Source organism: Sminthopsis crassicaudata, chromosome 5, assembly GCF_048593235.1.
Source record: "Sminthopsis crassicaudata isolate SCR6 chromosome 5, ASM4859323v1, whole genome shotgun sequence".
Taxonomy (NCBI): Eukaryota; Metazoa; Chordata; class Mammalia; order Dasyuromorphia; family Dasyuridae; genus Sminthopsis; species Sminthopsis crassicaudata.
Genome location: NC_133621.1, coordinates 91,327,468 through 91,349,868, shown reverse-complemented (window position 1 = coordinate 91,349,868; position 22,401 = coordinate 91,327,468). Strand labels below are relative to the sequence as shown.

The 22,401-nt window shown below is 35.8% G+C and overlaps 1 pseudogene; it reads right to left on the bottom strand.

The window, feature by feature from the left end:
• Positions 1 to 19,428: 19,428 nt before the first annotated feature.
• On the bottom strand, positions 19,429 to 22,106 carry LOC141543865 (GTPase IMAP family member 4-like; annotated as a pseudogene).
• Positions 22,107 to 22,401: the final 295 nt, after the last annotated feature.

Genomic DNA, 22,401 nt, shown 5'->3' with positions numbered 1-22,401 from the left:
TGAAAGCTGATCAAGCACCAAGCTTAAATAAAAAATAAGCCAAAATTAAAGTATCTGTCCTAGAGAAGACTACTACTAGCTACAAACACATGATAAACAAGAAAAGACTACAAAATTTCTCACAATGCAAGAGTTTTAGTAGGGTGCCCAGCATAGGCTTGAATAAGTCATCAAAGTGACATGGCAGCTAAAAACACGGATTGAATATAAGGTTACTTAAACAGAATTCTAGCTATAGTCTAGGGTTCTAGATGTCAATTCTGTGTAATCCAACATTTCTAATGATATAAAGTAGGTAATTTAGTGATATGAGGTAAGATGTTAAGTAAGATCTGATGCTTAAAAACTATAAGCTTAAAAAAGCCAGTATGGATAATGGATAGGTGGCTGGCCTGGGACTCATAAAGACATGTCCTATGTGGTGATGGGTAAAGTCCCTTAAACTTCTGAATGAATGTCCAAACAAAGTATTTTTACAGTGGGATCCATGAATTTAGACAGGTGTTTTAAAATACATATATACATATATGTTGATAAATGCATTTGAATGTAATTTGTTTCTTTTGTGATCCTGTATTTTATTTTATTCTTTTAAAAACATTATTCTGCTTCACCATATCAGTAAAGGATCTAAGATAGAAAAAAGAGCTCCTAAGTTTTCCTGACTCCAGACACCCAGCTGCCTCTTTCTAGATTCTGGTAAAACTCAAAAGTCAATGTATATTGAAAAAATCTGCAAACTTCACCTTCTTCAAGATAATGCTTGGCCTTCCATCTTCCCCTAATTGCTCCTTCTAAACATTCATGTCTAACTGTTTCTTTTAAGAGTGTTCTTCAACTTTATTTTCACCAGACTGTTTAACATGCACAAATACATTGGATAGATGGGTATGTGTCTGTATGTCTGTGTGTGAGACTATCTGCCTTCCTCTCCTCCCAAAGTTTTGTCTGATTTAATTAAAGCTCTGAAGTAAAGGTGTTATTAAAAACCTCAGTCATGTTTGTATTAGATAATTCAAAGATTGCTTCTCTTTTTGACCTACACCCTTCTACAGTGAATAAAACCATCCTCTCCCTGCCCTCTTCTCATCTCTTATTGTTGCTAGGATGTGCTTTCATATAACATCTCCCATCAAAACAAAGTATTTTAGTTGGATTCTAACTGGGGAAAAAAGGTGAGACACTCTTATCACCATAATATTTTCTGAGTTTCACTTTCTGACATTGACCATTTTTTACCTCAAAAGAACTATTCCCTAACACTGCCCTCTCCTGACATCTGGAATAAGACTTTGCATTCAAGACAGTAATTATCAGGGATGAGAGGATCAAGATGTAAGAGTCCATCAAGAACTGGGATCTCCATGCTGGTTGGAAGTTCTTTACTGGCCATTTCCCTAAGAAAAGAAAATTGGGTCAGTTATCAGGGAACTCACTTTCTAGCAGGCTCCAATGATCAATGCCACATTCTTCAGTGACCAAGATCGTCCAGTCTCTGTTAGCCAGCAATCTTGCAGAAAGGTAGTGACTACTCTGGGACAGAAAGACTTGATTCTGACAGAAGACCCCAAAGGAACCAGACAGCAGGAGGTGAAGTACCCAGTTCAGAGAGAATTTTAGGAAGAAACTAGGGTAGAGGGCAGAGGCAGAGCTAGAGAGTAAGCAGGAGTACTAGTTTGCTGGGGAGGGGAATGAGGATTTATGTCTGAGGGTGAATTTGAACTTGGATCTTCCTGATTCCAGGCTCAGCCCTTTAGCCACTGTAGTTCTTGACTAGTTCTAGTGTGAAGGGAGGAACACAGACTGAATTGGGTTCCCTGTAAGAGGACAAGGAGGCCTTCTTTGGTGGAATCAGCCTTGAACCCTGGCCTGGGCTTAGAACCTGAGGCATCAAGGCTCCAGTGCAGTTCAGAGCTGGCAGAGTCAGGACTCTCTGGTCAGGTGCTTCTTGACTGTTACTAATGGCTTTTGAAAAGCTGATTATCAGAAGAAGACACATTATACACAGCAACAACAAGACTATATGATGATCAATTCTGATGGACTTGGCTTTCTTTAACAATGAGATGATTCAAACCAGTTGCACTTGTTCAGTGATGAAGAAAGCTTTATACACCCAGAGAGAGAACCATGGGAAATGAGTGTGGACCACAACATAGCATTCTCACTCTGTTGTTATTTGCTTGTATTTTGTTTTGTTTCTCAGTTGTTTTTTTTTCTTCCTTCTTCATCTGATTTTTCTTGTGCAGTAAGATAATTGGATAAATATGTATACATATATTGGATTTAACATGTATTAACATATTTAATATGTATTGGACTACCTACCAGCTAGGGGAGAGGATGGGGGGAAGGAGGAGAAAATTTGGAAGAAAAGATTCTGCAAGGGTCAATGCTGAAAAAATTACCCATGCATATGTTTTGTAAATAAAAAGATTTAGGGGCAGCTAGGTGGCGCAGTGGATAGAACACCAGCCCTGAATTCAGGAGGACCTGAGTTCAAATCTGATCTCAGACACTTAATACTTCCTAGCTGTGTGACCCTGGGCAAGTCACTTAACCCCAGCCTCAGGAAAAAAAAAAGAAAAAAAAGATTTAATTAAAAATAATAATAATAATAATAATGATTGTATGGCCTTTTAAAGTATCTCTTACATCATCATCATCCCCATAACTATCAATAGTATGAGTCCTGGCCTTAAGAAGTTGTATCTTTGATAGATCAGCACTGCCCTAAGTAGGGACTCAGCTCTCCATTCTAGGAGCTTGTTGGACCCAGCTTCCTTGAACATTCTCTCCCCTAGACAGATGGACAAGTTTTGGATACAGGCATAATTGACCTTCTCTACCCCTCTCTTATTCAATACTCTGTAGGCCATCTCATAGGTCTTGAGATTTCTGCTTGATTTAGGCACTGCTAAGCCTCTGACCAGTCCTGAATGTACTAACTCTGGTTTCCCCTTGTCCCCAATCTAGAAGAAGGGGATGATTGAGATTTTCAAACCTCCACTATTTTAGCTCTTTGTTTCATCTCTTTCAGAGAAAGGGGTTTGTTATTATTGTTCATTCTTCTTTCTCAACTAGGATCAATGACATCATGAAGTCATAACAAGATTGTCTGATACTCCCCATCTTCCACTTATATTTTTTCACTGGATTCAGGATTTTCATTGTTGTAGGAGAGAATTCCTAGTAAGAAAAATCCTTCTACCAATACAAGTCAGTATTTCCTCTGAAATTCATAACTTAAGCAAATTTTCTGAACCAATAAGAAGTTAAGTGACGGGTAGGGACACATGGTCAGTATATATCAGAAATGGTCTTGTGGCACAGCAGAATTCCTTCTCTCCTTATTTTTTTGGCCCTATCTCTGAGTTCACCTCTACTCACTCTTCTACACAGCCTTTCACTTCCTTCTTTTGTGTAACGCTGTATATAAAATGATACTCATCGCTTATAGTCCACACAGATTTGTGACAAGTTATTAAGTTTGATCAACTTTTATAACATTGTAGAAAGTATGGTATTGGGGTTGTGTTTTTTTCTTTAAATTTCATGGCCTAAGAGGAAGGTACTGGACTGAAATACATAAAAATTATTTCTTGGTCAGTCTTTTTGTCAATAAGGGCCTTGTGAGAAAGCCTATCCTTGAGGACAATAAGAAAACCTGGATTTTTATTCTGTAATATCTGCATTGTGGCAAATATGGATGTGACAACAGTTACCTGCAAATGGGTACTCAGAGAGATGTTTCTCCTATAATAGATCACAATCCTCTAAAAACTTTGGGAATTTTAAAGCAGGTTTGCACTCCCATGTTGAAACCTTGTCTGAATTTTGGGTACTTGCAGCACCAGCCTACAGGAAATGGCGGTCTGAAAATAAACCTTGCTCATACATCCTGTCAACTTATACAAAAACATCACACCAGCTAAGTGATCAGTAAATAAAGAGAGGCATTTTATTCAAGGTCAAGGAATATCAATCAGATAGACCCATTCTCTTAAATGTCTCCCATTCCCTTCCTAAAATTCTTTCATTGGTAGGTCAATCTTTTGGATTCAACATTCCCTCCTCCCTGAGGAGGGCAATGGTTTACGGGCAGGATAATAAGACTGCTGAGAAGTCTTTTTTTTTTTTTTTTTTTTTGCTGAGGCAATTGAGGTTAAGTGATTTTCCTAGGTCAGCCCTCCTGACTTTAGGGCTAGTGCTCTCTGTCCAGTGTGCCACCTACTTTTGTAGGAGTTACCTGGACATGTTTTAGATGACTTTACTCTCTGACAGGAAAATTGGATTAGCATGAGGACCCTGGGCTTTTGGGGGAAAAGAGATGCTTTCTCTGCCAAAGCTCATGAAGGAAAGGACAGGAAGGTTGGGCATACCAAAGAGAAGTTGCTCAGATGCAAATTTCCCTGGGAGTATAATATTGCTGGGGATGACACTGGACAGTCCAAGAATTCACAGAGAAAAAAATCTAGAAGTTGTTATCATAGAAAGAGAAGGGAGAGCAAGAAAGGAAGCCTCCAAGTTTGGTGGAAGAAACAAAGAGCACCCTTGTTCCTTCCGGGGGGCTACCCTGGCCATTCTTCACTAATTTGCCCACCCATCAGGAAGGTCAGAAGAAGGATGGGCTGACTTTCTTCTTGTTCTTTGGTGAAAGATGAGTAAAGCTACCTTAAGAATGAGAATGTAACAGAGGACACCTGGAGTAAGCATTACTCACTCCAAGGAATGAATGTATAATGGCGACTTAGATATTTAGAAAAGGCATCTGGAGCAGGAAAAAACAAGGGGTGGTATTTTTGGAAACTGAGGCTTGCCTCTTAATTACAATTCTCAGATCAACATATTTTCTGATTGAAGGTGAGACCATCTTCCCATTCTTGAGTCATAATTTTGTCTAAGGGTCCCTGTTCCTTTGCTCCAAACTCAACTCAAAAACAACACTGTTCTAATTCTATAGGCAGGATTATTCTTTGTTTCTTCCTTCAGCTTTGCTAATTAAGTGTAGCTTTCCTCACTCTCCCACCTCCCCTCAAAAACAGTCCTCACTTACAAATTTGGCAAGATGGGAAAGGACAATCATTTAGGGAGAAGCTATTGTCCTCCAGCAACGAAACCTGGGGCTCTTGGAGGGAGTGGGGAGCAGCCATCACACATATATCCTGACACAATAGGAGCCAAAGAGTAATCAGAGAAAGAAAGAAGAGTACCTGAGAAGGACAGGTCTGTCTCCAGGACAGAGCAGAGAACACCCCCTCACACACACAGAGGTACCACTAACCACTCACTTGGCCAATCCAGGCACTATGCTTTTACCAAAATGCACAGCCTTCTCCCTCCTCCTCAAATAACTCAGCTTTGGGGTCTGTGTTGCTGTGGGTATGTCTGGAGCCTGGGTGTATGTGAGCAGCAGGAAACAGGAAGAGAAATGGGAAGAAATAAAGTTTTCTGAACGAGAGAACGCCCATTTCCTGACTTTGTCCTTCAAGTTGAGTCCTTTTGAACCTGAAGAACTCAGAAAAAGAAATTTGTACTGAGCACGAAAGTATTCTTCTGGACTCACATGTAATCAGTTGTTAATTCCTAGATCTGTGCAGTAACTAGATTTTTGCTCAGTCACTGTCTGGCTGTCTCCCTTGGTACCTACCTCCCTTTGGACCATTTTCCTACTTGCTCTCCTTGTCATCATTTTCAAGCATGAATGTAACTATTAAGGGATGTAAGATATTGTTAACAAAGGAAACTTTGGGCATCCTCAAAAAATAGAAATATAACTGTTGTATTAAAAAAGGAACTTGTAGCATGTATGTGGGTAAAGAAATAGCTTTCATATGGGATTTGGGATGTTTATAATTTATAATTTAATCTGGAATGTTGCTAGGGCATGGGAAAAATGTAAAAGAAACATATATGAAGAGAGTTCGGCACAAAGTATGACAGCAGTTGTCTGATTTTCCTCAAAGAGAGTTTTGGCACAAAGCATATTTTTCCTGGATTTGACAAAGATGAGATGGTCAAAGAAGTGAGTAATGAGTTTGTAAGGTTGACAGAAGATTTGGAGCTAGAAGATAATGAAAATGATATGAAGGATTGGAGTCTCTTGGAGAACTGTCCAATGGGATCTGATGGAATCATCAGCTGCAAAGATTTCAGACATATTTACAATGAAACATTTAAGCAGAAGCACTTTATCATTTGAGTGAATTTTTTCTTGTATTGAAAACATGGATCCAGATACTTCAAGTTTTTTTTTTTAAGTTCAAAAACTAGTTCAGGATAATATGGCTTGCTTCATCTCATATACAAGGAGAAAAAGAGAATTACTGTCCAAATATCTCTCCATAGCTTTATAATAAGTATTGTGTTTTTAATGTTTCCTGCTGGTCATGGAGTAATTGGCTTTTATTTGATCATTTTTGGTAGGCCCACCTTTTATGTTTCAGATGAAAAAAGCAAAGCCTTTTGTAATCTATTGATTTCTGTTAACTGGGTTTGGGAATAACTAGAATCCTACTCTTCACTATTTTGTGTAAGAGGATAATAATTGAACCCACCTCAGGAGGAGTTGTTCTGGAGTATCGCATGACTGTAAAAATACTTGGCATAAGGCAAATGCTTTCTGAAGTGTTTTGTTGCATGTCATTTCTTCATACTTGATAAATTCATATGGATTTTTAACTAGGACCAACATATACTGCCCATGTTTAGATAAATGATTTTCTGTGTAAGGTTATTTGGAAGAGCATTCAACTAAATTAAGCTCACTTGATTTGTAATTAAGGGATATTATTTGAAATAGGATGGCAAAACTAAGTAACAGAAGTAGAAGTATTGGATCAAAAATAAGAAAGAAAACAGAAAATATGTAGAATGAGAGGAATAGAAAGAAACAAGTTGTAATTTGTTTGCACTGACAGGTGAACAGACAATTTGAGATTTTGGGAACTTGGGGAAAAAAGAAAAACAGTTTTCTGCCATTTAAAAAAAAAAAAAAAAAAACAACCTCTAGATGTCAGGAGACAGGATTCCTGTCAAAATTATTTCATGATGAAGGCCTGCATTTTGAAATAAAATTGACAGTTCTCCCTTTTCTGGCTTACAAAAAGGAAAAAAAAGTTTATATGAATTGGGGAGAAACCAAAACATTAATGAGATTGATTAGAATATCTAGTTAGAATTTTGGGAATGTCACAAATTAATATCAAGTACTATATTGGGAAACAATTCCCTCAAAAGTAATTGAGATTGATTGGGATATTTAGTTAATAATTAAGGAATTCCACAAACTAAAATTAAGTACTGGTTAATTTTAAAATCACTTTTAAATTGGAAAGTTGATTGTAAATTATATTAAACTCCTGTTCACTTTTTTCCTCTTTAAATTTATTTTATTAAAAAACAGAATAAGAAAAAAGAAAAATAGAAAAAGAATACAAAACAAAATGAAACAAGAGAGAACATTGTCATGTGCCTAGCAGACCATCAGGCAGGATTTAAAATATTTAACAACAAATTACCAGTTCAAGAAAGGACATATATGTGTGTATACATATTAGTAGAATTATGATACATATACATGTATGCATATATATATTTGTAGAAGAAATTATAGTCATGAGTGTCCATCTTTATTTCCTTGTAAATTGCTCATTTGTTCTCTGTTGCTCACCTTTTTGACTTTATTCTTTTTCCCTTTTTCATTCACCCCACAACCTCTAAGCAAGCTATAATTTTTAAAAGACATATTAATGTATGTATGTATATATATATAATATATATATGTAGATGTATACATACACATCCCACCACACACATTTCTACACATACATGCACACATACCTTTTCTATCCCTGTTGATTCTTTACTTTAATGCTGCTCCTTAACTTGCTTTGCTATTACTTAACCCCTCCCCCCACCCCTGGATCCCTTCCTTGTCTTCTTCCCCTTATCTTTTGCTTCCCTGCTCACCATCCCTTCTCCCTTATATCTTTATTGATTTTGGAGGGTGTTATACCATTCCCAAAGTGAATAGGTTTCCAGAACTATAAGCCTTCTTCTTTCTTCTAATGTTTCTGTGTATATTCTTCTTCTACACCTCCTTTGTATGACATAATTACTATTTTTGCCTTAATTCAGACCCAATCTTTCTTTTGAGCTGTTGTATTGCTGATGTAACTCTTAAACATAGGGTATTCACTTCCCAAGTGGAAAAAACAAGCAATTTGCCCATGTTGAGTTTCTTGATATTGGTTTTTATATGTTAAATTTTCTATTAAGTTCAGGTTTGGTTGATAGAAAATCCTGAAAATCTGCAAATTCACTGAATGTCCATTTATTCTCATTCAATATTTTAGATAATTTTACTGGTTATGATATTTTTGTCTGCAGATCTAATTCTTTTGATTTTCAGTACATATAAGTGCAGGACCTGTGATCTTTTATTGCAGCTATTGTTTATATCCTATACAAAAATACTAATTGCAGCTCCAGCATATATGAATTGTTTTTTTCTTATTATTTAAATTTTTTTTCTTTGGTCTGGTGGTTGTAAAATTTGTTCATTAATATTCCTATATGTTTTCCACAAAGGATCTTGTTTAGGTAGTGATCAGTGGATTTTTTTTTTCTATTTCTTCTTTCCCCTCATGTTCTATCACTCCAAGACAATTTTCTTGGATTATTTCGTATTATTATGTCAAGGTTCCTTTTTTTAGTCACAACTTTCAGGCAGTCCAATTATTCTTTATTTTCTCTTCTTGATCTATTCACCAGATCTATTGTTTTTCTTAAGAGATATTTCACATTCTGTTCTACTTTTGCATTCTTTAGAATCTGTTTTTGTTTTTGTTTTGTTTCGTTTTTATTTCTTGATCTCTCATAGCTTCACTGGCTTCCCCTTGCCCAATTCTAATTTTCAAAGTGTTATTTTCATTTTTGAGACTCTATCTTCTTTTCTAGTAGATTAATTTTTTCTTCATAATCTTCTTGTTTTTCTTGGATGGTATTCATTTTATTTTAAAAATTAAATGAGAGACATGTTTGTGATAGATTATGTTCTTCCTGAATTTTAAAGATTGTCTTGTTTTCTCCCTAAAACAAAGAAAAAAATCACTTAAGGGAACAGGAAGGAAAAAACCTTATACCTCTTAAATAAGAACTGATAGGTTGGGAAAGAAAATCTTATCAAATGCATCTGTGAGGCTCAGGAAATACTACATGGTAGGTAATGAGTTCTTTCTGAGACTGTGGAACTGGGGTTTGGCTTGTCATTCAGTATAAGTGATTTTATACATGCATATCCTGTGATTGAAGATATTGACTCTGTAGGTCATAAAAGGAGAAAATATGCACCTTTAGATTTGAATAAAATTAAAGATTTGAAAAAAGGTTGTACCCTTTATGGGGCTACATCAGCTTATGTTAAAATGTTACTAGATGGTTTGTCTTATAAAGTCCTAACCCCAAATGATTGGAAATCCATAGCAAGGACATGCCTAGAACCTGGAGAAAATTTGTTATGGCTTGCGGAGTTTCATGAATTATGTAAAATCCAAGTCAGATGCAATTTGGAAATAGGAGTTAACACAAAATTCACTTTTGAGCACTTAGCTGGTGAAGGTCAGTATGGAGAGAATTCAGAACAGATTAATTATACTATGACAATATATGAGCAAATTGCTAAGGCTGCAATAAAAGCTTGGGGTGTCCTCCCTGGACAGAAAGATCGTGGAGAGGCTTTCACTAAAATAGAGCAAGGTCCCAATGAACCTTTTGCAGATTTTGTGGGACGTTTGCAAACTGCTGTTAGAAGAACTATTGGAGAAAATGCAGCTACAGAAATAATGGCCAGACATCTGGCTAAGGAAAATGCCAATGAGATTTGCAAAAGAATTATATGGGGAATAGACAAAGATGCTCCTTTAGAGGAGATCATAAGGCGCTGTGCTACAGTGGGAACAAATGCTTTTTATACCCAGACTATGATGAACGTGGAAAGACAGAGTCCCTGCTGGCAAGGGACTTCTAGAGAAACTCGGCGATGTTTTCAATGTGGAAAAATTGTACATCTAAGAGCTCAGTGTAGATATGGAGATACAGTGAGAAGACAGGGTGAGAGAAGACCTAAAACTCCATGTCCAAAATGTCACAAGGGCCTCCACTGGGCCTCCGAATGTAGATTGACCCAGGACAACAGAGAAAAGGTCTGTTGCACTAGGATGGGAGTGCAGCATAGCCTCCACCCCAGCACAATCAGGCCTAAAGGTCTCAATCAATGGCAGCAGTGGCAGTTTCTAGCCCAAGGGGATTGGCCAACAGGTCACAGAGAGATTTATAGAGAGCCCAGTGACAGCCTAGGAACCAAGCCTCTTTTGCCCATACCTGTATCTGGGTTGCAGGTTGGGTCTAGCACAGCAGAGGGCTTTTTTTTTGTTTTGTTTTCTTTGTGTTTTTTAGGGGGGAATACAAGAGATTTTGGTCACAGTTCATTGTTCCAGGGTTGAAAAAATTGATTGTAGGGTTTCTAAACCAGTGTATAGAACAGAAAAGTATACAGAGAACACACCTACTTCTCCCTAGATCGATCGATCTTTCTTTCTTTCTTTTTATCATAATGAATTAAAAAGTATTCATTCAGTTAAATCCAGTAGTTCTTATACTCTCTCTCCTGAATCTTTTTTTTTAAAGTCATTTTTTTCCAATGACATATTTCACTTATTCTCCTATTTTTTTCATTCTTGTGAGCCACACACAAAAATCTGAAGCTTGAGACTGTGCTCTCTCCATTTAGGAAGCAGTCCAACTTTAGTACAGTGTTCAAACAGAAAAAAAGGTCTTGGCCCCAGAAAGTTACTATGGGGGCAAGAAGATCAAAACACAAAATAAGAAGACAACAAAGTCAAAATTCCTCCATCCAAAACTTCAAAGAAAAATCTCGGCCCATAGAAGAGTTCAAAAGGAATTTTAAAAATCAGTGAGAAAGGTAAAGGAAAAACTAGAAAGAGAAACGAGTCAAGCAAAAGAAAATCATGGCCAGCGAGCGAATATAATAAAGATGACAATACTCCCCAAACTAATCTATTTATTTAGTGCTATACCAATCAGACTCCCAAGAAACTATTTTAATGACCTAGAAAAAATAACAACAAAATTCATATGGAAGAATAAAAGGTCGAGAATTGCAACGGAACTGATGAAAAAAAAGTCAGAGGAAGGTGGTCTAAGTGTACCTGATTTAAAGCTATATTATAAAGCAACAGTCACCAAAAGAATTTGGTATTGGCTAAGAAACAGACTAGTTGATCAGTGGCATAGGTTAGGTTCACAGGGCAAAATAGTGAATAAAAATAGCAATTTAATCTTTGACAAACCCAAAGATCCCAAATTTTGGGATAAGAATTCATTATTTGACAAAAACTGCTGGGAAAACTGGAAATTAGTATGGCAGAAACTAGGAATGGACCCACATTTAACACCACATACTAAGATTAGATCAAAATGGGTCCAAGATTTAGGCATAAAGAACGAAATCATAAATAAATTGGAGGAACATGGGATGGTTTACCTCTCAAACTTGTGGAGGAGGAAGGAGTTTGTGTCCAAGGGAGAACTAGAGACCATTATTGATCACAAAATAGAACATTTTGATTACACCAAATTAAAAAGTTTCTGCACAAACAAAACTAATGCAAACAAGATTAGAAGGGAAGTAACAAATTGGGAAAAAATTTTTACAGTTAAAGGTTCTGATAAAGGCCTCATCTCCAAAATATACGGAGAATTGACTTTAATTTATAAGAAATCAAGCCATTCTCCAATTGATAAATGGTCAAAGGATATGAACAGACAATTTTCAGATGATGAAATTAAAACTATTTCCACTCACATGAAAGAGTGTTCCAAATCACTATTGATCAGAGAAATGCAAATTAAGACAACTCTGAGGTATCATTACACACCTGTCAGATTGGCTAAGATGACAGGAACAAATAACGATGAATGTTGGAGGGGCTGTGGGAAAACTGGGACACTGATGCATTGTTGGTGGAGTTGTGAAAGAATCCAACCATTCTGGAGAGCAATCTGGAATTATGCCCAAAAAGTTATCAAAATGTGCATACCCTTTGACCCAGCAGTGCTACTCCTGGGCTCATATCCCAAGGAACTACTAAAGAAGGGAAAGGGACCTGTATGTGCCAAAATATTTGTGGCAGCCCTTTTCATAGTGGCTAGAAGCTGGAAGATGAATGGATGTCCATCAATTGGAGAATGGTTGGGTAAACTATGGTATATGAATGTTATGGAATATTACTGTTCTATAAGAAATGACCAACAGGAGAAATACAGAGAGGCTTGGAGAGACTTACATCAACTGATGCTGAGTGAAACGAGCAGAACCAGAAGATCATTATACACTTCAACAATGATACTGTACGAGGATGTATGCTGATGGAAGTGGATTTCTTCAACATAGAGAAGAGCTAATCCAATTCCAATTGATTAATGATGGACAGAACCAGCTACATCCAGAAAAGGAACACTGGGAAATGAATGTAAACTGTTATTTTTACCTTCTGAATCCAATTCTTCCTGTGCAACAAAAAATTCGGTTCTACACACATATATTGTATCTAGAATATACTGTAATATATTTAACATATATAAGACTGCTTGCCATCTGGGGGAGGGGGTTGGGGGAGGAAGGGAAAAAATCTGAATAGAAGTAAGTGCAAGGGATAATGTTGTAAAAAATTACCCATGCATATGTACTGTCAAAAAAATGTTATAATTATAAAATAAAATAAAAATTTAAAAAAAAAAAAAAAAAGAAAAAAAAGAAAATCATGGCCAGACTTGACGCGGCTCTCTGCAGGAAGGGAAGTCACTTCTCTGGACGAGAGTTAACGGCAACTGTCTGGTCTAAAGCAGAGACTCACTATCTCTGGAGTGCTGCCCTCTTTATCCTCCCAGAGAATGGGCGTGGGATAATGCAAGGGCTTCTGGGAAGAACCACTTCAACCAATGAACTTGCTCCTCCCAAGCATGCAAGCTCTTCCCTAGGAATTCACAAGTCAAACTACCAGGAAAGGCCGGAACTAGAAAATTGTCAAGTACTGACTTAACACTTAGCAAGAACCCAATATCTCATTATCTCATTAGTACTTAGTAAGAACCTAACAATTCAGTAGTCTGAATTAAGAGTACAAAGTAAGCAATTAAAAATAGATGAAAAATTTTGTTTGAACCAGTTGGTTATCTGCCCTGCTAACATTGCCTTTAACTTTTTGTAACTACTATTTAGGGCAAGAGTTCTCAAACTATGGCCAGTGGGCCAAATACAGCAGGCTGAGGACGTTTATGCAGCCTGCTGGGTTATGGCAAATGGGCTGAGAGGCAGAGACAGAGTGTGAGGTTTTGTTTTTACTATAGTCCGGCCCTCCCACAGTCTGAGGGACAGTGAACTGGCCCCCTATTTAAAAAGTTTGAGGACCACTGATTTAGGGAATTTGATATTTTAATAGGAAGTTACAATTAAAGTAATTTGTCCATTTTATTGGCATATAATTGAACAAAATGGTTTCTAGTTATTGTTTTAATTTTGTTTTCATTGGTAGTGAATTCATCCTTTTCTTTTTTAATACTGGTAATTTTACATTCTTTTTCCTGTTTTAAAATCAAATTAATCAATGATTTCTCTATTTCATTGGTCCTCCCATCCCCACGGAACTAGTCCTTAGCTGAATATATTAGTTGAATGACTTTCTTACTTTCATTTTTATTTTTTTATTTTTTATTTTATTTCTCTTTTGATTTCAGAATTTCCACCTCGGTGTTTAATTGATGATTTTTAATTTGCTTTTCTTTTTATTTTTTTAGTTACATGCCCAATTTGTTGATGTATTCTTTTTCTATTTTATTGATGTAACTAGAGATATAAAATTTTATACAAGTACTGTATTCTCTGCCTTCCACAAGTTTTGCTATATTGCCTCATTGTAATTCTCTTTGATGAAATGAATGATTATTTCTATGGATTTGTTTTTTGATTCATTTATTTTTAAGGATTAGAATATTTAGTTTTAAAGTAATTTTCTTTGCTTTCCATGTCCATTTCTTCAATGTGATTTCTCTTGTCTCAAGATCAAAAAGAATGCATGTAATATTAATGTCTTTCTGAATTTGATTGTAGATTTTTAATGTTCTGATACATGCTCAATTTTGTGTAGGCACCATAACCACTATAAAAAGGGTATGTGGAGCAGCTAGGTGGCGCAGTGCATAGAGTACCAGTCCTGAAATCAGGAGAACCTGAGTTCAAATCTGACCTCAGACACTTAACATTTCCTAGCTGTGTGACCCTGGACAAGTCACTTAATCCCTAATTGCCTCAGCAAAAAAAGAAGAAGAAGAAAAGAAAAAAAAAGAAAGAAAAAGGTATGTTCATTTTTATTCTCATTAAATTTATCCTAGAGGTCTAGAATAACTATATAGAATACTAACTTGTCTAAAATTCTATTTACCTCTTCTTCTTTCTTGCTTATTTTGTGGTTAGATATATCTAACTCAGAAAGGTGAAAGTTAAGATTTCCCATTTCTATGGTACCTTTTTGTAAGATGTCCTATTCTTCCAGGTCTCTTTTAATTAGACCTAGTTTTTAGGCATGGACCCACATTTAATACCACATACTAAGATAAGATCAAAATGGGTCCAAGATTTAGGCATAAAAAATGAAATCATAAATAAATTGGAGGAACATGGGATGGTTTACCTCTCAGACTTGTGGAGGAGGAAGGAGTTTGTGTCCAAGGGAGAACTAGAGACCATTATTGATCACAAAATAGAACATTTTGATTACACCAAATTAAAAAGTTTCTGCACAAACAAAACTAATGCAAACAAGATTAGAAGGGAAGTAACAAATTGGGAAAACATTTTTACAATTAAAGGTTCTGATAAAGGCCTCATCTCCAAAATATACGGAGAATTGACTTTAATTTATAAGTAATCAAGCCATTCTCCAATTGATAAATGGTCAAAGGATATGAACAGACAATTTTCAGATGATGAAATTAAAACTATTTCCACTCATATGAAAGAGTGTTCTAAATCACTACTGATCAGAGAAATGCAAATTAAGACAACTCTGAGATATCATTACACACCTGTCAGATTGGCTAAGATGACAGGAACAAATAACGATGAATGTTGGAGGGGCTGTGGGAAAACTGGGACACTGATGCATTGTTGGTGGAGTTGTGAAAGAATCCAACCATTCTGGAGAGCAATCTGGAATTATGCCCAAAAAGTTATCAAAATGTGCATACCCTTTGACCCAGCAGTGCTACTCCTGGGCTCATATCCCAAGGAAATACTAAAGAAGGGAAAGGGACCTGTATGTGCCAAAATATTTGTGGCAGCCCTTTTTGTAGTGGCTAGAAACTGGAAAATGAATGGATGTCCATCAATTGGAGAATGGTTGGGTAAATTATGGTATATGAATGTTATGGAATATTATTGTTCTGTAAGAAATGACCAACAGGAGAAATACAGAGAGGCTTGGAGAGACTTACATTAATTGGTGCTAAGTGAAACGAGCAGAACCAGGAGATCATTATACACTTCAACAATGATACTGTATGAGAATGTATTCTGATGGAAGTGGATATCTTCAACATAGAGAAGAGCTAATCCAATTCCAAATGATCAATGATGGACAGAATCAGCTACATCCAGAAAAGGAACACTGGGAAATGAGTATAAACTGTGAGTACTGTTTTGTTTTGTTTTTCTTCCCAGATTATTTTTAGCTTCCTAATACAATTCTTCCTTTGCAACAACAACAACAACAAAATTCGGTTCTGCACATATATATTGTACCTAGGATATACTATAAGATATTTAATATGTATGGGAATGCCTGCCATCTAGGGGAGGGGGTGGAGGGAAGGAGGGGGAAAATTTGGAACAGAAGGGAGTACAACAGATAAGGTTGTAAAAAAAAAATTACCTATGAATATGTACTGTCAAAGAAAATGTTATAATTATAAAAATTAATAAAGAAAAAAAAGAAAGAAAAAAAATAAAATAACTAGAGAATAAAGTTTAAACATCTTTTCTCTAAAAGAATTCTTCCTCCCTCCTTGAGTAGTTAGTGGAGAATGAAAATTCAGGATTTGCTTTCTTCATGTCATTTGGCTATTCTAAGTAGTATTCATCATTTTAACTAATATTTATTTTTACTTCCAATCTTTCCTTGAAGTTGCTTGTAGATGTAAGCATACAATGGAACCTGAAGGAAGTAGCTACTTTGGTAGACTTTTGAACAAATGCCAGCTTAGCACTCTGTCTTTTCTAAATTTGACCAATTTGGGGTTTGGATTATTTGTATTCATAATTTAACAACATGAACAATAAAGAAAATATTCCTTTAAAAATAATAATAATAATTAGACCTAGATTTACTTTTGCTTTCTCTGAGATTGTGATTGCTATATATACCTGCTTTTTAAAATTTAAGGCATTTAAATATATTCTTCTTCAGTCTTTTACCTATCCTCTATGTGTGCCTTTACTCTCTGTATGTCTTTTTTCTTCACATATGTTTGCTTTGTTTTGTTTTGTTTTTGTAAATAACAAATCTGCCTTTCCTTTACCTGTTCTCCCAGTCCAATCCTCTCTATGGGTCTTCCCCTTTATTTCCTTTTCCCTTTCCCTACTACTTCTCTACAGGATAAAATTGATTTTGATACCCAACTGAGTGTATATGTTATATCCTTTTGGACCAAATCCTATGAGAGTAATGTTCAAACATTGTTCAGCACTGCCCTCTTCTTTCCCTCTTTTGCAATGAGTGTTTGGTTTTTTGTTTGTTTTTTTTGCCACTTCATGTAATATAATTTATTTCACTTTGCCTTTCCCTTCACTATTAACTTATTCAAATGAAACAGACATTTCCTGCAGTTTTTTAAGTTATCTTGAATTATAAAATTTTCACTGTCCTTTTGCTGGTTCTGTTAATCCAGTAATTTTTGAGGCTTGATTTAAAATTGTTTCAAGGGAAACTGGGGGGAATTCAGGCAACTTTCATGCTTTTTTCTCCAGTATCTTGACCTTACCATGGTGAAGTTAACACTCTCCTCAATTTCTCCCTAGTTATTTCCCCGATTATCTGGGGGCAATGTAATATAGTTACTTATATTTCTCATGAGTGGTTCTTAGAGATACACATGCACACACACACACATACACACGCATGCTGTTGTGTCAGGGATTCCTTTGTCAGTAGGGGAAAATATAAGAATCCTTTATCAGAAAAATTGCTTTTTAAATGTAAAAAATAAAATACTTTAGATTATGAAAGAAATGAATTATATTAAAATATACTTAACAAAATATTTAAAAAATGTTTTTGGACCCAAGATTAAGATATCCTGTTACATAAAATAGGAATGGGAAGAAAGTAGTTAATTCCACAAATATTTACTATGTAGTTTTTACATGTTACCTAATGAATTCTCTGGCTTCCTTTAAATTCCATTTAAAAATCTTATTGCATTTTAAACTTTAGCACCACTGGGTCCAGTGTGGTGGTAAAGAAGTGCAGGTCACAGGATTGTGGCTATAGAAACAGGGTTCCAGACAACAGGGAAAAAAATTATCTGAACAAATTTAATTCGTGAAAGTCAATTATGTATCAGGCTTAAAGGAGAAACAAAACAAAAGTCCCTATTCTCAGGGACAATTCTACCCAAGGCAAGCACAAAATAAACCAGTAAACACTGGAACACTAGTCATACCTGAGGAATTTTAGTGGACTGTCCAGAATGGGCCTGAGTGTGGTGATGTGCCAGCTAAAAACACTCCTGGAATATTAGATTGATTCAATAGAATTATAGTAGCCTACATTTCTTATCTAAGCTGACAATTCTGGGCAATACAGCATTTCTACTTACATGAGGTTCTAAATAAGACCTCGTAATTAATAAAATAAAAAAACAAACAAACAAACAAACAAACAAAAAAAAAACACACCTGTCTATAAGCTTGAGGGAAGCAGTGTGAGATAATGGATAGAGAGGCTGGCCTTTGAATCAGGAGAACCTGGGTTCAAGTCCTATTAGGTGATGAGTAAAGTCCCTTAAACCTTTAAGTACACTTCAAACTCAATTATAGATGTCTTTATCCTGGGAATCACGAACCTGTATAGATGTCTTATAAGTTTTGATACCTGCTTTGGAATATGATTGGTTTAGTGTTACTACTGGGCTTATATCCCAAAGAGATTAAAGGAGGGAAAGGGACCCACATGTGCAAAAATGTTTCTGGCAGCCCTTTTTGTAGTGGCTAGAAACGGGAAACTGAATGGATGCCCCTCAATTAGAGAATGGCTGAATAAAATTGTGGTATATGAATGTTATGGAATATTATTGTTCTGTAAGAAATGACTAACAGGATGATTTCAGAAAGGCCTGAAGAGACTTACATGAACTGATGCTGAGTGAAATGAGCAGAACCAGGAGATCACTATACACTTCAACAACGATATTGTATGAAGATGTATTCTGATGGAAGTGGATATCTTTAACATAGAGAAGATCCAATTCAGTTCCAGTTGATCAATGATGAACAGAAACAGCTACACCCAGAGAAAAGAACACTGGGAAAGAAGTGTAAAATGTTTACACTATTGTCTTTCTACCCAGGTTACTTATAACTTCGGAATCCAATTCTTACTGTGCAACAAGAAATTTGGATTTACACACATATATTATATCTAGGATATACTGTAACACATTTAATATATATGGGATTGCCTGTCATCTAAGGGAGGGAGTAGAGGCAGGGAGGGGAAAATTTGGAAAAGTGAATACAAGGGATAATGTTGTAAAAAAAATGCATATGTATTGTCAAAAAAAATGATAATTATAAAATTAATAAATTATTTTTAAAAACCCAATCAATTCTGATGGCCATGGCTCTCTTCAACAATGAGATGATTCAAACCACTTGTTCAATGATGAAGAGAGTCATCTACACCCAGAGAGAGGACTATGGAAAATGAGTTTGGGCCACAAAATAGCATTTTCATTCTTTCTGTTATTATTTGCTTGTATTTTTTGTTTTCCTTCTTAAGTTTTTTTTTTCTTTCTTTCTTGATCCAATTTTTCTTGCAACAAGATAGCTGTATAAATATGTATACATATATTGGATTTAACATATATTTTAGCATATTTTACATGTATTGGACTACCTGCCATCTAGGGGAGTGGGTGAAGGGAAGGAGGGGAAAATTTGGAATAGAAGGTTTTGCAAGGGTCATTGTTGAAAAATTACCCATGCATAGGTTTTGTAAATAAAAAGCTACGATAAAAACAAAACAAAACAAACAAACAAAAAAGAATATGACTGGTTTCTTTTGTGATCCAGTATTTTACTTTATTCTTTTAAAAACATTATTCTGCTGACAGGTCTATAGGCTTCACCATACTGCTAAAGGATCAAACAGAAAAAAGCAAGAACTCTTTCTCCTAAGCCTCTTGTGCTGCTTTTGAAAGCTGGTATGGTGAGTCTGAAGCATTGTCTCCCTTTCAAATGTCATATAATGATGCAATTAATAGGTAGTCAAGCCTAACACTGGACTCATCCATTGGATATCTCCTATCAATTTCTGAAAGTCATTTAAGGTGTTTAGCTTCTCTGTTCTTAAGGAAAGTTTTTGTACTGTAAGCACCTTAGGCTATACTTCATATCCTAAATGTTGAAAAGGAGCATGTCTTTGAAATTTTCCTGGAACTATATGCAATTTGTAGCTCCTTAGTGTTTCTACGGTCTTTTGTAGACATGCTTCTAACATTTGCTCCTATTGCTTAGATATCCCAAAATATCATCCATGTAATGTAATAACATTACTTTAGGAAATGCTTTTCTTACTGTAATAAGAGCAGCAGCTACATACATTTGACACATAATAGAGCTATTTTTCATTCCCTGTGGCAAAACTATCCATTCATATCTTTTATGAGGCTCAGCTAAGTTAACACTGAGCACAGAAAAGATTTGCCTTTTCATATCCTTTTTATCTAGAGGGATAGAATAGAAACAATCCTTAACCCAAAGAGGCCATTCCCTAGGCAATTGAGCAGGAGATGGAAGTCCAGTCTGGAGAATTCCCATTGTCTCCATCTGTTCATTTACTTTTCTCAAATCAGTCAACATCCTCCATTTTCCAGATTTCTTTTTTATGGCAAATGCAGGGGAATTCCAAGGACTTAGAGAAGGTTGTAAGTGTCCTTATTCAACTTGCTCCTGTACTTTATCTAATAAGGCTTGAATTTTTTCACTTTCTAAGATGTCTCTTCCCCACAGATTGATGGGGATGTTTTTCAACTACAAACTCGTGTTTCACCTTCAAATGTTCATCTCAATGGGGTAGCACTAACATTAGCGGCTATTGATCCTCCTATGACAGACATATAGGTTTCTGCCTTAATTTATAGCCAATGACTGGGCCAACTAGCACCTCTAATGACTGTATGATCTGCACCCATGTCTACCAACCCTTTCAATGGTATTCCATTTACATAGATAGTGAGCATAGGATGATCAGCTGTAACAGCTGGAGTCTAGAATATTCCTGGGTTCTGTTGTTGGGAGTCAAAATCTGGATAAATATCACTGAATTGAATTTCAGGAGTCTGTCTCCTAATTTTTCTGGCATCTCTGCCATAATATTTCTAGTCTTTTATTTGTCTTATTTTCAAGATTCCTCTTTTTCTTCTGACAGCCTCACTGATTCTTCTTTTTCATTTTCTTTTCCATTTTCTTTTCCCATATTTTCTTTTGCTTCTCCAACTCTTGCATTTGCTTCTCATAATTCTGCCTCATTTCTTCTCTTTCCCTCTCAAACTGCTTCTTGTAGCATTGCTGATTAGTCTCTCTTTCTTTCTGGAGGAGTGCTTCCACAGATTGACACACTTTGTTGGGATAGTGAGTGCACCCATTATATTGCACCATGTTTTCAACCATGTTCATCAGTTCTGAAATCTGAACATCTCTCTGGACTCCTCTGGCATTATTATCAAATGCACAACATCGGTGTTCACACTTCAACTCCCTGAAATAAGAGTTGTTAATAGTTTTTAAGTAATCCTGTAGGCTTTCTTCTTCCCAATTATCTTTCCTAGTGAATAATCAAAAACTTCACTGCTTCAGCTCCTATAATTTTATAAAGTTTATATTTTATAAATGGTTGCCTTTTCCTCTTGAATGAAACAGATCACTTGTAGCATCCGGAACATAGCATGTGGTCCTAGAGAGGATAGTATCATGAATAGTATCATTATTTCATTCAGATTTTTTTGCCCCTTACCATGAGTCAAAAATGCCTGGAGTATCAATAACACAACTGTCCTTTCCATTCCATGTGGTTGTGGCTTTCTTGCTAACCTTGGTGGCTGATCCTCCTGAACACTTGAATTCAAACTCTCTCCTGCCCAGTAGGGTGTTTCCTGTTGCACTTTTCCCAGAACCTATTTTCCCCATAAGGACAATTCTGTATTCTGGTTGCTTTGAGTCTCTTTCACCATTGTTTGGTACTGTAGGATACCAGAAAGAATTAGGCTGGATATTGTAGGTGATTATAATAAAACCTTGCTCAGAAATCTCAGCATGACAAGGAACTGACCCTTTGGTTCTTGAAGAATATAAAACTGAGACAGGTCCTAAAAATCTGGGCAAACTTTGAGTATGGTCTAGCTCTCTATTGTCCTAGTGAAATTCACATATCTTGTCAACAGAAAGAAGACCATTCTTCTATAGAATAAAATGAATGAATTACTATTGTTTGCTGCACAATAGACGTATGCATATATGCATTTATAGATAATAGTATTATACATAGTTATATTAATCACTGAGGTCTTTTCCTTCATGTTAGGATCTTTTTATGATATGGGAGCTTATCCTTCCCTTCCCTAAAGAATCTGAATTATTATTTCAAAGTTAGACTTCTTTCAGAGGAAAGCAATAAACACCTCCAATCAGAAGGCCTTTGATTTTTGTTTGAGAGTAGCCATCCTGCTACTCTATGGCTACTTGTAGCCATCTTAATTTTCTACCATCTTGTTTGCCTAAGTCATTTTGATTTAATGAAATTAAAGCTTTTTACACTAATAAAACTAAATTCAAATGAAATTATAAGGAAAGCAGGAAACCAGAAAATAATTTTATAGCTAGTTCCTCTGATAGAGGTCTCATTCCTCAGATAAAAAGATAATTATATCAAATTTATAAAAATAAGAGCTACTTCCCAATTGAGAAATGGTCAAAAAAGGGAAAAGAACAGAAAATTTTCAGAAGAAGAAATCAAAACCATCAAAAGGCATATAAAAATGTGTTAT